Source organism: Mustelus asterias, unplaced genomic scaffold, assembly GCF_964213995.1.
Source record: "Mustelus asterias unplaced genomic scaffold, sMusAst1.hap1.1 HAP1_SCAFFOLD_604, whole genome shotgun sequence".
NCBI lineage: Eukaryota > Metazoa > Chordata > Chondrichthyes > Carcharhiniformes > Triakidae > Mustelus > Mustelus asterias.
Window position 1 is genome coordinate 111,703 of NW_027590554.1, and position 8,373 is coordinate 120,075.

Genomic DNA, 8,373 nt, shown 5'->3' on the forward strand with positions numbered 1-8,373 from the left:
AAAGCCCCGCCCCCACATCGTCGTCATCTTTTTTAGCGGCACATCTGTTCCGACACTTCACCTTCTGTCCAAATGGAGCACGTTTGCCCCGCACAAAGATGGACATCACTTAATGTCAGAGATATTTGCAATATTGAGTCCAGATGACCCTTTATCAAAGCAAAAAGAAATAGCAAGTGGGAGATATTTATACTGCAGGGTGAGGGAATTAAAGATGAGCCATAGCCACAGAAACCAGGGGAAAAGACTGCTAATGGCTGTCCACATTCTCTCTGTGGACAACCATTATAGCACCAGGGACTCATGTTCGTTTCTCGGCTTGGGTGACTGCCTGTGCGGAGTCTGCACGTTCTCCAGGTGCTCCTGGAGAACATGCTCCTCTTTTTCTTCTCATGAAAATCCAGTATTTCCGATCGCCCTGAATGAATTTTGAGGCCCAGGTCAGAGCGAATAAATAAAAGCAAAAAACTGTGGATGCTGGAATCTGAAACAAAAACTGAAAATGAGCCTCTGTGGTAAATGCATCATTGTCAATCTATTTTACTCGGTATTTGTTTCATTATTCAACATTTAACATCAATACATTTATTTATTATGCATCTCCTCATTCTGAATTGAATATTCAGAGAGTTCATAAAAGAGAGCTAGGCAATGGTAGGGATCTAGATGAGTATACGGCTTGTAGGAAGGGACTTAAGAAAGAAATTAGGAGAGCAAGAAGCGGTCACGAGAAGGCCTTGGCAGGTAAGATTAAGGAGAACCCTGAGGCGTTCTATAAATATGTGAAGAGTAAAAGGATGAGATGTGAAGGAATAGGACCTATAAAATGTGAAGGTGAGAAAGTCTGTACAGAACTGGAAGAAATAGCAGAGGTGCTTAATGAATATTTTACCTCGGTATTCACAGTGGAAAAAGACCTGGGTGGTTGTACTACAGGATTGAGGTGGACTGAAAAGATTGAGTATGAGGACATTAAGAAAGAGGATGTGTTGGAAATTTTGAATAGCATCAAGATAGATAAGTTGCTGGGACCGGGTGGGATGTACCCCAGGTTACTGTGGGAGGCGAGGGAAGAGACTGCAGAGCCTCTGGCGATGATCTTTGCATCATCGATGGAGACGGGAGAGGTTCTGGAGGATTGCGGATGTGGTTCCTATATTGAAGAAAGGGAATAGGGATAGCCCAGGAAATTACCGACTGGTGAGTCTAACCTCAGTGGTTGGTAAGTTGATGGAGAAAATCCTGAGGGACAGGATTTATGAACATTTAGAGAAGTTTAGGATGCTCAAACATAGTCAGCACGGCTTTGTCAAAGGCAAATTGTGTCTTACGAGCCTGGTGGAGTTCTTTGAAAATGTGACTGAACACATTGACGAAGGAAAAGCGGTAGATGTGGTTTACATGGACTTCAGCAAGGCATTCGATAAGGTCCCCCATGCAAGACTTCTCGAGAAAGTGAGAGGGCATAGGATCCAAGGGGCTGTTGCCTTGTGGATCCAGAACTGGCTTGCCTGCAGAAGGCAGAGAGTAGTTGTAGATGGGTCTTTTTCTGAATGGAGGTCGGTCACCAGTGGATTGCCCCAGGGATCTGTTCTGGGACCCTTGCTGTTTGTCATTTTCATAAATGACTGGATGAGGAAGTGGAGGGATGGGTTGGTAAGTTTGCCGACGACACAAAAGTTGATGGTGTTGTGGATAGTTTGGAGGGATGTCTGCCTGGGTATTGACAACACCAGAATAAATAATAAGCATCGTCGGTATAGGTGCAGATTAAAGTGACATCTTCTCACTCTGTCTGTGTGAGTGAGGATTCCCGCCGAGTAACAGAATCTCCATCGTTCAGACCGAGAACACAAGGTTAACAAACAAAAGTCATTGATTAAAAGTTCACTTGAAGCGAGGGTGAAAAATCAGTGCAACATAAAAGAAGGTATTAAATTCTAACACATTCACTCCAACTGATCTATGTCCCCTTTCACAATCCCTCGGAGAATCCTCCCTCCTGCCTCATCTCAAATACCTCTATCCCTTTCTACCTCAGCGGGTTCTCTAGTTTGCCCTCAAATGCATCGTTACTCCTCTCCTCAACAGTTCATTGTGTCAGTGTGAGTCACTTCCACAGAACTCTTTCAAAAAAAGTTTCTCTGTAATTCCCAGTTGATCTTTTTGTTACACTTAGATTTATGGGACACAGATATGTAATTCTCCCCAGATGGAATCATCCTCTCCCCGTCCAGCACACTAAATCTCTTTGATTTGCTTTATTATTATTTAAATTGATTTGATCATCATTGTCCAGAAATCAGTCAGATTACCTGATCGTCTTCTCGTCCAGAGAGAGAGAGTAATCATAATTTTTATAATGCTTTCTGATAGCTCTCATCTTCCAACCCTGGGACCATCTCTTTAAATCGCCTTTGCTGTGCGCTTTTAGAACCTGTTCTCCAAAAGACCAAAGCCACAAACAAAGATTCATTTGTGCTCTAAGGCAGGTCTAATACTTGTTTAACACGAAAGTCCTGCTTTTCAAACTTCTTCCTCCATAAATTAAACTCCCTTTTACTCTTTTTCAAGTTTCAAACTTCTTACCGACAATGAATGTCACCCAGAAAACAGCGAGAAGGGAGCTCCGCATCGCTGCTGCTGCTCCTGGATTCCAGGGACTTGTGTCTCCGAAAGTTGCAGAATATCGAACGAGATAAAGCTGAGAGCAGTGGATGTCACATCCTACAGAATCAATGGGAGGAAGAGCTGAGATCACTGGATCGAGAATCAAGAGAATATTAGATAACACCATCTGCTTATTGGCTTATTGCTGACAGAGTTTTCAGGTGGTATCCAATCATCCCGTCGGCTCTACCCTAAATAGAAATGACTGTCTTCTTGAAGCCGGGTCAAACCATTCGCGCAGGAGGAAACTGAATGGAGTTGTAAATACTCGCTAAGGTTTTTGTACGGGGTTTTAGCTTTAATCTAACGCTGTGCCTCACTGCACAGTAATAGACCGCCCCGTCCTGCACTCTGAGGGTGCTTATATTGAGGTAACCGTTCTGTTTAGACGCGTCAGAAGCCGCCAGATATCGTCCTGAAACTTCATCTTCCTTCACTGTTAATGCTTTGGTAATAATCCATGTCGCTGGTTGTGTCGGTTTCTGCTGATACCATTGCATGCTGTACATATTCTTGTCTGTATATTCACAACCCAACTGCACTGAATCCCCTTCTGATGCGGTTATTGGCAGCGATGACTGTGCTACTGGATCTGCGCACAGTCCGCCTGTGAAGGTAGAGGAATGAAATATCAAGAGTTAATGTTTGTATCTGCGATTGTTTCTGCAGCACCCGCCCCTCCCCCCCCCCACCCCCCACCCCCACCTCCCCCACCCCCACCCCCACCTCCCCCACCCCCATTCACCCCTCACATCGATAATTGTGATGGTTAATTATATTACCATCTAATGTGTTTATCTGGCTTGATGTACGTTACCCAGTGCTTACCGTGCAAGAGCGCCGCCAGGAAGATCAGAAACATGTCTGAGTGAATCTATCTCACTGAATGGGAACGGAGTGAGTCAGAGGTTGAGAAGGAGAGAGGGAACCCGGGCTCTGTTCAGCTCATTGCAGTGAGTGTGTTTGTGAGAGTGTCAGTGTGCGTGGGTCAGTGTGAGTTTATGTGTCTGTGTTTGTGGGTGTTGGGGGGGGGGGGGGGGCTGTGTCTATTGTGACCTCACAAGCCTACCATCCATGCAGGTGTCAGTGATAATATCACGTGAGTTTCTGGCACCCAGGCTAGAATGTGGCGCTCTCTGGTGGCGGGTTCTGCGCGCTGGAATTAGGCTGTTGACTGGGTTCCTCACTACAATACAGAACAAGACACACATGCTGCCGAAAAATCTAAATTACGGCTCTTTAGACACGGTCTTTGTGACTGTTGATATTTATTTGGGAAAATGATGCTAAATCTGTGAAAATCATGGCTGGAGTTCGCTGTTCAAATCCTGGGACGACAAAATCGGGAGAACACCCATAGTTTGGACAAATTGGTTACAAATCAGAATAGTGTCAGGGATTAACAGACTAATTTGGTTTCTTTGGCTTCTAACAAGGGAGGTACGAAAAGTAACTTTATTGACCTGTTCAGAATGTTGCCCTTTTCAGAGGGTAAAATGTGGTATTATAACTCCATTTTAAAGTCACCTGTTCTTCTGTTTTAACTGCTGCGGACCGCGGCTGAGTGACAGAGTCTCCATGAGCCACATCTGGAAAAGTTTGCCTTTTCCAGAAGAGGTAGATTCATGAAAAATGATTCTACACCCGAGGTGCAGTCTCAGATTTGAAAAGGGGAATAAATAAAAACGCGGAAGAATTAATCGACGGAAATTGTCGAACACAAACATGAGTCTTGAAGATTCATAGGTGGGAGAAAGCTGCATTTTGTAGTTCCATATCTCTGCCACCAGAGGACAGGACGATACCATGTTGCGTTCAGGCTCGGGGCTATTTGCAGTCTCCAGTCGTGGCCAGTAACATTATTGAGAAAATGTAATTAAAAGAGCAAATGTCGGAACAGAAATATTTTAGCATTGATAGCAAACTTATATTGTTTCACGAGATATATTATGAGTTTTCAAAGTTGATATTACTGTTGATATACTGCAAATATTCTCGTTCGTTCAGCTTGGCACTCGGCATTCTTTGTGTAGCCTGACGGGTAATATGTGTACTTTATACACAAAAGCGCCCAGTCGAGTTAGCAATATTGGGCGGATATTTTGCTGGAGCTTTAAGTCCACAAATGCTGATGTGGTGGATTATTTCAACAATGTCGGCTTTCATCAGAGATGGCTAAACTGCATTGGCGAAAGAGAAATGAGCTATATTTTGCTTACGCTTGCTTTTGGGTAGGTTGGTTGGTCGAAGAGCATGATTATTGCTTCGGGTATTTTAGTCGATGAGACATGCGGGAGGTTCCGGGTTCAAATCCTAGACGAGCCCTTTAATTGCCTCCTTTTGACCAAGTCAGGTATTGTGATTTGTTTCGGGTGCAAACGGCGGGATTGCTTTCCGCTGGCCAACTCCGAAAAAGGATCATAGAGGCACAAAGTTTTACAGAACGGAAAGGGGCCCTTCGGCCCATCGTGTCCGGGTTGGCCATCTGACATCTGGACTGGAAACGTTAACTCTGTTTCTCGCTCCGCAGATACTGCCAGAACTACTGAAATAACCCAGCATTTTCTGTTTTTATTTCAGATTTACAGAATCTGCAGTATACTGCATTATATACAAGCACATATATAAAGCCTAACAGAAGGCAGCATACTATATAACTATCTATCTAGATAGATCACTATGGGAGGAAACCGGAGCACCCGGAGGAAACTACAGGGAGAAAGTGCAAACTCCACACATACTGTGACCCGAGGTCAAGAATTGAACCTGGGACCCTGGCGCTGTGAGGCAGCAGTGCTAACCCAAAATGCATCTTCCCAGGAACAGCCAGGGTCTATAGGAAATGCATTTGCCAGCGTTGGACACCTAACCGTTTGATATCTACACTCCAGATGGGACTCGAGTACACAACCCGTGGTTTATAAAGCCAGTATCTTACCCATTACGGCAATGGGGTTGCATTCGTGCTATTGCTGCAGCTTGTAAAAGCTGCAAATCTTCATCATCACAGATAGTGACTAAACCAGGAATCGAAACAACGTACTTGGCATGCTGAGGCAGCAGATCTAACCATTGTGGCGTCCTCTCCCACAAAATTCTATGAAATTCTATAAATTGCAGATTTTGTTTATTTCTTTGCGGTGCAGATGAAGGGATTGGTTCTCATGGGGTTTAGTTTGAGAACCTGAGCACAAACTGCGGGGAATCTATCAGCACAACACATTCGATAGACAATCAAGATACGTTCAACAGGGTTGGCTATGCAACTGGACATTCATTTTATCCCCATTCACCTCTTCAGCTGACCCCATGACTGCGGGTTCGGGGAACTGGCTGGATGTTTCTTTTTGTTCATGTGGGTGTCGCTTGGTTAGATCAGCATGGACTGCCCATCAGTAATTACCCTTGAGAATGTGGTGGTGACCTGTCTTCTTGAAACGTTGCAGTGTATTTGTGTAGGTACACCCACAGTGCTGTTAGGGAGAGAATTCCAGGAATTTATCCCAATGACTGTGAAGGAACGGTGATATATTTCCAAATCAGAATGCTGAGTGACTTGAGGTGCGGGGGGGAGGGGGGGGGGGGTATGCAGTGGATCGGGGGAGTGGGGGCAAACCTGCCAGTGGTAGTGGTCTTGGGTTTTGAAGGTGCTGTCTAATGTGCGTTTGGTGAATTCCTGCATCCTCCAGACAAGTGGAAAGTATTCTATCACACTCCTGATTTGTGCCTTGTAGATCGTGGTCTGTTTTTTGGGAGTCAGGAGGTGAGTTATTCGCCGCAGGTTTCCCAGCCTCTGACCTGCTCTTGTAGCCACCTCGAACTGATAAAATGTCTCCTGAGTCACAATAAGCGCATCTTCTTTCCTGTTCATTTTGTTGTGAATTTTCAGCACTTCTCTTTTTCCCTGAATGTATTTTTAGGCATAACTAAGAGCCAATGTCTTTGATTGTAAGATATTCTACTCGGGTAATGTTCGGCAGTGGATTCACAGAGGGAGTAGTTAGGGGTTGAGTCGTGTTACTGTCGCTGGAAATTAAACGCAGAGAAGCAGGCTGAATTCCAACACAGCAGATTGACTGAATTCAAGGGCCATTAGGGATGGCAGTAAATAAAATATTAATTAAGCAACCTTTCCTCACTTAAACGTATTGGTTTCTGCCCGGCTTTGAACCGTCTGGCCAATATGTAGCAAATGTTGCAAATTCCACGTATGTGGGCCAGTGGCGCAATGGATAACGCGTCTGACTACGGATCAGAAGATTCCAGGTTCGACTCCTGGCTGGCTCGCTGTAAATTTTAAAAATAGTTCGTAAACTCCATTTCAGTTTCGATGAAAAAATGTATTTTCAGTAACTTTGAACCAATTCAGACAAATGTTTACTCAATCCAGTCACCTTCTATGAAGAAATTTATCTTAGGTCATTAATTTTCAAAAGAAAGTTGGCCATTTTAAGTAAGATTCCACTGATAAACTTTCATTGAGTATGTTTAAATTATTTTCTTTAAATTACGAATTTTCGTGAAATTATTTGGAAAAAGTATTTTAAGCTATCTTTTAAAAAGTTGGGAATTTCTAGATAAATAACGTGGAAATCTTACATTTTTGAAAATGGTGAAAATAGTTTCTAATAAGTTGATGAAAATTTGTAAAACTCTGCGAAGGAATTTAATTTAAATATCTTTCGTAGAAAGAAGTTCACAAAATACTCAAGTTCCATCGAAATGTTTTTTCAAAAGTTGAGAAATTCTAGTTAAATTCCATTGAGGAATTTCTTTGAAGTAAGTTTAGTTTAGAAAAGTTAAAATTAGCGAGGTTTATGACCCTGCGATTATTCTCCATTTGAGTGAAGAAGATTGAGGAGTGATTTAATCGAGGTGGACTAAATTAGGATAAGTTTTGAGGGGGAAGAGGCAAATTTAAAGATTTTTGGCAAGGCGGGCGCAGAGAAGATTTGGAAGGAACATTTTTCCGCAGCGAGCGCTAAGAGCCAGAAACTCATTGCCTACGAGTGTTAGATGCAGTTAATTTAGATAAATATAAATTCTGAGGCCGGAGATGGATTCCCTGAGAAAAGAGATGTTTCCAGGAACATTCTGAGGCAAGTATAAAGTTTATTTATTAGTCACAAGTAGGCTTACATTCACACTGAAATTAAGTTACTGTGAAAATCCCCGAGTCGCCAAACTCCAACGCCTGTTCAGAATCTCCTCGATGATATTGAATCTGGAAGATCAATCTATGGAACCATACCCCTTCCCCCTCCACCGCCCCCACCCGCTGCTGTGATGTTTGATAAGAACCCCGCTGATGTTAAATGCGAGGCATCCCAAAATCAAAAAAAGGTATTTTGGGACATTGGTTCTTAGTTGTGTATGTTTTCAATTTGATATAATATGAAAAGAGATATGCAAAATATTGAAACTATCGAATTGGAACTTCCGACATTGTTACAACAACATTAACTGTTTCCCCTCACGGCCATCACCTCCCACGCTGTGTAAGGGGCCAATATTGCAGTGAATTCTCGTCTCTCTAAAAAACAATTTGACTGATTCGCTGAAGCTGCTCTGACGTAATGAATTGGAGATCAAAGGGTCTGTGAGCTGATTGGATGAATTGGCCATGATGTGGAGTTGCCTGCGTTGGACTGGGGTAGGCACAATGAGTAGTCTCACAACACCAGGTTAAAATTGGTAGCACGA

At 43.3% G+C, this 8,373-nt stretch overlaps 1 non-coding gene across 1 annotated transcript; it reads left to right on the forward strand.

The window, feature by feature from the left end:
- The first annotated feature begins 6,884 nt into the window (after nucleotides 1–6,884).
- Nucleotides 6,885–6,957, forward strand: trnar-acg (transfer RNA arginine (anticodon ACG)). The gene has a single exon. It is a non-coding gene; the product is annotated as a tRNA-Arg (tRNA).
- Nucleotides 6,958–8,373: the final 1,416 nt, after the last annotated feature.